General features: G+C 44.2%; 1 protein-coding gene across 2 annotated transcripts in view; it reads right to left on the reverse strand.

Moving 5' to 3' along the window:
* Nucleotides 1-8,735, reverse strand: part of FNDC3B (fibronectin type III domain containing 3B) — a 348,034-nt gene extending 339,299 nt beyond the window's left edge. The window contains exon 1 of one of the 2 annotated variants that reach the window (XM_070466411.1): nucleotides 8,581-8,735. The gene's annotated coding sequence lies outside the window, so the exon portion shown is untranslated. Of the gene's footprint in view, nucleotides 1-7,679; nucleotides 7,758-8,580 lie in introns of those variants that run through there. The other variant, XM_070466412.1, reaches the window with a different exon arrangement.
* Between the last annotated feature and the right edge of the window lie 882 nt (nucleotides 8,736-9,617).

The following is a 9,617-nucleotide window of genomic DNA, read 5'->3' on the forward strand; positions in this document are numbered from 1 at the left end:
AAGACAATTTTCCAGATAGTTATTTTAACAGAAAGCTTTTCATAATTGAACACTATGAGTCTGTATTATATCAACTTAAACAAATTTTTCTGACTGGTTGCCTTTATAAAAAAAAAGTTCATCTTCCGAAGTTAAAACAAGGTTGAATCAAAAGCCTTTAATTATTATATAAATTTAGTTTTAAACATAGCCTATAGGTGCTCCAATTGTTAACATTTTTCAGATTTCAGATAGGAGCAAAGGACTAAATTGTTACATCCTGCCCTAGCAGTTTGGTGGCAAACACAGCTCCCTCTACATCTCAAAAATATAAGCAAAAGACCCCTGTAATTAAACAGAAAAATGACTTGAATGTGCAAAAAAAAAAAAAAAAAGTCAGAACAACATAGAATATTTCATTAAGCACCTAGTTTAGAACTCAATAAGTGCCTCCTCAGTAATAAAACAAGTGAATGAAATAAAATTACATAATTACATTTTAAACTCAAATATAATCATTTAATACAAGGGACATTTTAAACAGATACTCACTAGAATCTCAAATTATGCTAGCTTTGGCTCAACACCATTAAAATCTTCTCCCTCCAATTATATGAAAACTGACAAGCAATAGTAATACTACAGAAACGAAAGATAATAGGAGCCAGTGACTGAACAGTGAGTTCCGGCAAGGACTTTTCATCAGCCAATGAAATTACAATCCAGATGTTTTTACATCTCAAGACCAAGAAAAGAGATTCAAGGATTGATACATTTTTAAATTAAGAAACTTCCCCACCTGTAATAGATGATCACTATAGTCTTATCTTACTGGATTTATTCTTGGTGGTTTAAAAACCTCCCAACTTCCCCTCTCCTTTGCTGATTCCAATCCCTACCCCCACGTACTTCTGGTCTCCAAGGGCAGATCCTTGACACTAAACCTACACCATAAACAATTCCCCTCTGGGTAAGCTTGTGACTAGGGACCTGCTTCTCATTGGCTGTACCTTGCAAAGAGTTCAAGTACCTGCATGCTCAGCTGTGTCCAACTCTTTGCAACCCCGTGAACTATAGCCCTCCAGGCTCCTCTGTCCATGGGATTTCCCAGGCAAGAATATTTAAGCAGGTTACCATTTCCTTCTCCAGGGGATCTTTGCAACCCAGGGATCAAACCCACATCTCCAGCATTAGCAGGCAAGTTCTATGCCACTGAGGAAGCTCAGGCACCAACCATCAAGTCATCCTCCCAAGTGAGACTGTACGTGGCTTCCACAGAAAACTGCCTCTATCTAGCCACAGTGACTGAAGCCTCCTCTGCCTTTTAAAAAACACAGTAATACTATATATACTGTATTGTGTATTTTAAGGCAAAAAAAAAAAAATATGTGCTTATAAATATTTTCCTATATTCAAAGGCATTCAGTGTCAACTAAAGAATAAAGCTTTTCCTCAACTACCTAGGGGATTACCTGGTGTCTCAGGTGGTAAAGAGTCTGCCTGCAATGCAGGAGACCTGGGTTCAATCCCTGGGTTGGGAAGATCCTCTGGAGAAGGGAAAGGCTACCCACTCCAGTATTCTGGCCTGGAGAATTCCATGGACTGTATAGTCCATGGGGTCACAAAGAGTCGGACACGACTGAGCGACTTCCACTTTCAACTATCCAAGTGCATTCCCAGCAGATGCCAAGGATGAGAATTAATGTTTACTTGAAAATAACAGGCTCACAGCTGAGCTATTTCAAATCCTGAAAGATGATGCTGTGAAAGTGCTGTACTCAGTATGCCAGCAAATTTGGAAAACTCAGCCATGGCCACAGGGCTGGAAAAGGTCAGTCTTCATTCCAAGCCCAAAGAATGTTCAAACTACTGCATAACTGCACTCATCTCACACACTAGCAAAGTAACGCTCAAAATTTTCCAAGCCAGGCTTCAATAGTACATGAACGGTAAACTTTCAAATGTTCAAGCTGGATTTAGAAAAGGCAGAGGAACCAGAGATCAAATTGCCAACATTTGCTGGAACATCGAAAAAGCAAGAGAGCATTTCTGCTTTATTGACTATGCCAAAGCCTTTGACTGTGTGGATCACAATAAACTGTGGGAAATTCTTTAAGAGATGGGAATATCAGACCACCTGACCTGCCTCCTGAGAAATCTGTATGCAGGTCAAGAAGCAACAGTTAGAATTAGATATGAACAACAGACTGGTTCCAAATTAGGAAAGGAGTACGTGAAGGCTGTATACTGTCATCCTACTTATTTAACTTATATGCAGAGTACATCATGCAAAATATCGGGCTGCATGAAAAACAAGCTGGAATCAAGATTGCTGGGAGAAATATCAATAACCTCAGATAAGCAGATGATACCACCCTGATGGCAGAAAGTGAAGAACTAAAGAGCCTCTTGATGAAAGGGAAAGAGGAGAGTGAAAAAGCTGGCTTAAAGCTCAACATTCAGGAAACTAAGATCATGGCATCCGGTCCCATCACTTCATGGCAAATAGATGGAAAAACAATGGAAACAGTAGAAAACTTTATTTCTTTGGGGTCCAAAATCACTGCAGATGGTGATTGCAGCCATGAAATTAAAAGACTCTTGCTCCTTGGAAGAAAAGCTATGACCAACCTAGATAGCATATTAAAAAGTAGAGACATTACTTTGTCAACAAATGTCCATATAGTCAAAGCTATGGTTTTTCCAGTAGTCAGGTATGGATGTGAGAGTTGGACTATAAAGAAAGCTGAGCGCTGAAGAATTGATGCTTTTGAACTGTGGTGTTGGAGAAGACTCTTGAGAGTCCCTTGGACGGCAAGGAGATCAAACCAGTACATCGTAAAGGAAATCAGTCCTGAATACTCATTGGAAGGACTGATGCTGAAGCTGAAACTCCAATACTTTGGCCACCTGATGCAAAGAACTGACTCATTGGAAAAGACCCTGATGCTGGGAAAGATTGAAGGTGGGAGAAAGGCATGACAGAGGATGAGATGGTTGGATGGCATCACCAACTCGATGGACATGAGTTTGAGTAAGCTCCAGGAGTTAGTGATGGACAGGGAAGCCTGGTGTGCTGTAGTCCATGGGGTGACAAAGAGTCGGACACAACTGAGTGACTGAACTGAACTGAATGTCTTACCACAAAAACTCATTCAATGCATTAACCTCGTTAAAGTGAAGAAAAGGCATTGTGATTTCCAAAGTGAACACACAGTAGGTTGCAAATATTTCCCTATACAGATAATTATTTTTCCCCCCATTCTCAGCTATAATTGGTAGCTTCCCTGGTAGCTCAAATGGTAAAGAATCTGCCGGCAATGCAAGAGACCCAGGTTCAATCCCTGAGACAGGAAAATCCCCTGGAGAAGGGAATGGCAACCCATTCCAGTATTCTCCACCCTGTTCCCCCAACTCCACCCCACCCAGAACCTATTTTGGGGCTTCCCAGGTGGCGCTGGTGGTAAAGCATCTGCCTGCATTGCAGGATTCCATCCCTGGGTCGAGAAGATCCCCTGGAGGAAGAAATGGCAACCAACTCCAGTATTCTTGCCTGGAGAATCCCATGGACAGAGAAGCCTGGCGAGCTCCAGTCCACGGGGTCACAGAGAGTCAGAGGAGACCGAGTACACACTTGGCACACAGCTGTAATTACTGAAAGCTCAAATAACAGGCTTACTAAGATACCATACAGGGGCTGAAGCCCGTTCCTCTATCATTCAAGTTTGGAAATTCCTCTAGGAGACTGTTATTTTTCCCTTTCACCTCAAGAAAGACTCCGAATCAAGCCGACTGTCTTGTCCACTTCAGCAATGCTAACCAGCTATGGACCACATGTAAGGAAATACAACTGTTGAGAGTTCACAAATCAACTATGGCATTAGGAATATGGAGAAAATAAAATTGCAATCTAAAGATTGAAACTTTATTCATTCATCGCAAAGAAAAAAATGAGTCATTTTTCAAAGTGTCCAAACACAATTTGGAGGTCTCTGAAAACATGCAAACTAATTCCCTAAGAACAGCTCAGTTTTTAAACTTTGCAATGTAATAAACTATGGAGTTTGTGCAAAGCTTTGCTAAACATTTTTCAATACACTGACTCATATTAACCCCTTGTGACAACCACTTGAAAAATGGTACAGGTAAGATGTTTTCTCCTTATACTAAACTGAAGAAACAGACTAAGAGAGTTTCAGAAATCTATCAAGGACACACAGCTAAGAAGTAAATTAAGTCCCTGACAGATTATTCTGAGTTCAAACTGATACTCAGATGTGGCCCTCACTAGGGGATATAAGATTTGGGAGGCCCATAAGATTTCTAATCTTTGCCTGTCATTTCAATCTCTTTTAAATTATGTCTCATTTGTATTAAGCACCTTGATGTCCAAAAAATGGAACTATGCATCCTGAGTTAAATCATGTTTCCAGTATTTGTCACACTCACAAGAACACTATAATCCCATTTATAACACGGTTCTTATGTTGGTTCTTTGACCATAACTATGATCCCAACAGTCAGGAAAGGGTATAAAAAGGTTTTTCAGCTATCTGAATGGTCTAATTAACTGATGCCTCACCTTTAGTTGAATTTACAATTTTCAGAGCTGGAGACCACGCAATTCACACAACACTAAAATAATATAGAACAATTTAAAGCTGACTTACTAGTGTAAGTCTTTCAGAATCACATTAATCCTCTAGGGTCAGGATTATGAACTGCAATTATCCCTGAGCAGTACAATAACTATGAAAGAGCAGCTTCAGATATATTTATAACAAATCTGGCAGTTACTGTTTTTAAAACTCTAATAAAAGATTATTTTGTCATCTGTCTTTTCCTGAAAGCAGTATGCAAAAAAAAGAAAAGGATACTGGGTTATTGGATATTTATGGATGAAACCCAGATAAATGAATGCTTATTTTAACATGAGTTGGAATTTTCACTATTTCATATATTAATAAAATATGAAAGTTGTTGAAATTCCTTCTACCAAATAAATTCTAAAATGCAAAAGATTTAAATTAAATCCACTTATCAGAAAACTATTTGACCATACGCCACCAAGAGAATCTTTCTTTGGTAGTAAAGCAATGATTTTAATTCTTCAGATTAATTGTGCAGCTAGATGAGAAAAAGTGAATGCTGGTTTAGTTATATTATTTACCTGAATGAACACATTTGAAAAAAATCACCCAATGACCAGATAAATGGATACTGGGGGTAGTTTTTTCAACTTCTTCTTAGTGATTTTTTCATATCTTCCCCTACTTACACTCCTTTATTACACTGAAAATAACCAACAATTCCTATAAGCAGTTATTTCAATCAAACAGAAAATGTCATTTAAAATCTTTGTCTATCAGTTTTTACTATGACAGGCAAGTATTTTTAAAACAATTATTTGCTTGTTTTTGAGCTACAGGTAATCTAGTATTTGAATTTCACTTAAGAACTAAATCTAAGCATCTTCTGGTGGTATGGAAGAAAGAAAACTGAACTAGGCGATCTTAAAAAGGAATGGAACCCAGTTAAACAGAAATAGATTTGAGAGAAAGTTCTACTTTACAGTCCCCAAAATCGGAGTACCTAACCACTAGCCACAAGTAGCAGTTTAAAATAATTAAAAATAAATACAATTTAAAATGTAGCTCTTCTACCGAACAGGCCACATTTTAAACAGTACAACAGTTATACGTGCCTGGTGACTGCCATACTTGGACAGCACAGATATAAAACCATTTCCATCACCAAAGAAAATTCTATATGATCTTGTGCAAGTTACTAAACTTCTATGAACCTCAATGCTTTGTCTATAAAATGGCCTTAACATCAACTAAATTGAAAGACTATTAGAATTTTAATGAGATAATGTTAAAAAAAAAAACCACTATATGCAGTACTTAGTACACATTAGATACCCAAAAGAGTAACTAGTAATACAATCTAGTATTGCATTTTAATCTAAGATCACAAACAGGGAACAAGTCATTCCCCCTCACTGGGCCTCATTTTCCTAAAACTGAAGTTGGGAGGTTCTTCAGGTTTTCAGTTCTAAGGACACTATCAAGTGTTGCCACTTTAAATGTTAAGCAAAACTCCTACTGAGTAAACTACTATCTAGGCTCCTAGAGCCAGCTTCCTAACTGATCCCAACCGTTCCTCCAGAAACCCCAGAAGACTGACTCTCCAATATAGCCCATGGTCTGACATGAGCTATTTATAAAGTCTGTCTTAAAAGGTTACTGCAATATCTTTCTGAAATTGTACATACTGTAATTAGAAGCTACAACCTCCTATTCCATAATGATATCTTACAGTTTTAAGATCTCTTTTAAAATGAACACTATCTTTATGCAGAATTCTTTTCTCTTAGGAGCATATAAACCAAAACACTTTAAAAGCACCTACGAGTTTAAGTACCATTTTTTAGTGACTTTTTCTTTCTACCAAGTATGCCTCATTCTTGGCCAGCTTGTGCATGACCCTCTCATGTCTAAACAAAGTGAGAATTATATCCTTACAGGTGAGGTCCCTTTGCATGATCAGAAAGCAAGACCAAAGACTTTACCGTCATTAACAGCTTCCCCGGGAGCCAGAAAATTTACAAAACGCAGGTTTCACAGAGGCCGCTTCCAACCAGGGGGAACCACGGGCCCCCATACAAGGCACAAAACCAGGGCCACAGGCTGCTCTTGGCGAGGCTGCAGGGCTCTTTCCCCGGGCGTAGTCCCAGGCCCCGAGTCACAGCTCTAACTTGAGAGTAAAGAGCAGCTCAGGCAGTAGAAATCAGAACAGAGCATTTTTGCCAGAGGCCAGAAGCCTCAAAAAAAAAAAAAAAAAAAGTGTTATTCCAGAGCAGATTCCTTTTCTTCCGGGTCTGTCTGCTCCCTCTGACTCTTTGCCCACAACCACCGTGCCTCCCCTTTCCCAATGCCCCACCTCTCCACATTAAAAAAAAGAAGAAAAAAAAAAAGGTGGCGGATTCCCTCTTCCTTAGCTTTCCCTACGAGAGCCTGGAAACTGGAGGAAATTCAAATCAAATTAACTGCACATCAAAAAATAAACAGACAAGCAATCAAGGGGGGTGCCCACCCAACAAAAGATCTCGCCCGTTCCAAAACATGATTAAGGTTAGGTAGAAGACAGGGAGGGAGACTAGAAACCAACAAGGATGGAGAGATCAAAGTATGAGTCTGCGGCCCCGGCGTCGGCCCACTGCGGCCAAATTCCAAATCTTGTTTCAAGAACGTGCTGAACTGATGAGAAAAAAATTAAAAGTTTTAACTTTTAAGTAAGTCCGCAAACGGTACTGTCTAGATAAAATGCCATCGCTTCCCTTAGTCAAAGATAGAAGGGTGGGAGTTGAGATTCGAAAAGCTCCAACTCCAACCGCGCACTCCTGGAAGCCTCCCCGCCAACGGCGCCGCCGGGCGGCCCTGCCCGGTCTCCGGGGACATCAGGCCCGGGTGCTCGGGCTCCTTCGGGGCGCGGGGACCGGACCTTTGGGAAAGTTCGCGGGCACAGCCCGAGGGCCCACTTTCCGCCGGGAGTGACAAGCCCTTCCCACGCCAGCCGGCCCCCGCCCAGCCGCGGGCACCAGACGGTTCGCGCGGCCCCTCCCGGCCGCCTCGGGGCGCGGATTCCGCCCGCCCGCCCCACCCCGGCCCGGGAGCCCCTCGGGGTGACCGACTGACCGGAGCTACGCTGGCCCACACACCGGGTCGCCCGCTCCTTCCCGCCGCGCCCCACTCCCCCGCCCGAGCTTCCAGCCGCTAGGCTCGCCGAGTCCGGCCGCTGCCGCCGGTTACCGCCCCCAGCCTGGGGGGAGCCCGGGGGGCAGGACGGGGAGGGAGGACGTGGCGCGCACTGAGGTGGCCAGCGGCGAGGCGGGGAGTGTCCCTGAGAGGCCTGGCCTGGGCGGGGGGCCGGCTCGGGCTCGGGACCCTCCCCGCGAGCATCCCCAGGTCGGAGGTCCCGGCCCGCCCCCGCCTGGCGCGGAGAGGCGGCCCCGACTTCCAGCCCCACTTCGCACACCCGCCCTCCTCCCTCCACCATATGGAAATCTACAGCCTCAGAAAGTGACACGTCGAAGATTCCTCGGCCTCTCCGCCCGCCCTCCCCCTCCTGGGCAGCGTTCCTGCCGCGGAGATTCCGGGAGGGGGAGCGGATTCCTCGGACAAAATCTGCTGGGAAGGCTGGGGAGGACGAAGGGGGAGGGAGAGCCCGGGAACCACTGCCCAGATTTTTTTTTTTTTTCCATCAAGAAAGAATCTACCCGTTTCTTTCCCTCCTCCAAACCTTGGCCAGCTGCGTGGATGAGCGGGGGCCCTGAGCCCAGTAAGACGCGGCCCCAAAGCGGAGGCCGGCACCCCCCACACCGGGCCCCCTGTTCCCGGGGTGCCCAGACCAGCGCAGGGCGCCCCAGCACTCTGGCGGCAAGTTTTCCTCTGGAAGCCCGGTGCTCCCGAAGCGCTCCGGGGCAGGCACGCACTTTGGCGGACTCTGCGTCCGGACGGGGCTTTCCAGTGCGCCGAGCGCGGCGGCAGAGACTTGGGATCCCGGTCCCCTCCAGAATCCCGCTCCCGCATCCCTTACCTTCCCTGGGGCTGAAACGCGGGGCTCCGGGCGCGCCACACACCGGGTCTCCCACGCCTCCCCAGCCGACAGCCCCGAGAATCCCTGCCGCCCCTTCGCTGCTCCCGCCGCCGCCGCCGTCCCCACCGCCGATCTCCTCCTCCTCCGGCCGCCGCCGCCGCTCAAATAACTACCAGGAGGGTTAGATGAGGGATTCCGCCATGTCAATGATGTCGGGACCACATGGGGATTTGGGGCCCGCCCACTGCCGTAATCTGCGGAGTATAACCGCCTCCACAAGCTCTGATTCGCAGGAACTGTGGGATCCTCCGTGCCCCACTAGTCCTGCATAACTATCCAGAAACTCCTTTTAGTTCAGCCAGACTTTTAAAGAAGTCTGAGGCTTAAGAGAACTAGCAACTCCTGAAAGGAGAGGACTTCATGTTCGGCCAAGATCGCCAACACCGGTATAAATGCGGGGTTTGCTGAGTAATTATCAGAGTTAAGAATATGACATTTTTTCATTTGCACATATATAATTTTTTTTAAATTCCCACAACCTTGTGAGCTGTTTTGTCACCTCCTTTCTCTATTTCCCTCAGCACTTTGTTCATACCATTCACACAGCATTAAGAGATTTTATTATATTAATACCAAAGTTACAATGTTTGTTTCCCCCTTTCAATGCCCAGTATGCGCTCCTAAGAGCAGAGACTGTTCCTTACTCCTGTATTTCTGTATCAAACAGAGTATAATGCATAGGGCACAGTAGGACTCATTAGGTCCTAGTATAAACTGCAGTGTTTATACTAATTAAGCCAAATGTAATGTATCCTGTTGTATAGACTCAAAATGGTAAACTGACTGCATCCCATGTCACCCCTCAAATTATCCAGGCAGGCAAGAAAGTAAAAGTTATCCCAAAGAGGCCACTCGCCCTTTTAGCTTCCCAGGTATTCTAAATAATTACATTAGCCTCAGTTATTAGGCTACAAAGCAGGACTGGGTAACAACCAGATGCAACTTTCACTGATCTAAAAAATACATAAAAGCCATGT

This window comes from Odocoileus virginianus, chromosome 4, assembly GCF_023699985.2.
Source record: "Odocoileus virginianus isolate 20LAN1187 ecotype Illinois chromosome 4, Ovbor_1.2, whole genome shotgun sequence".
NCBI lineage: Eukaryota > Metazoa > Chordata > Mammalia > Artiodactyla > Cervidae > Odocoileus > Odocoileus virginianus.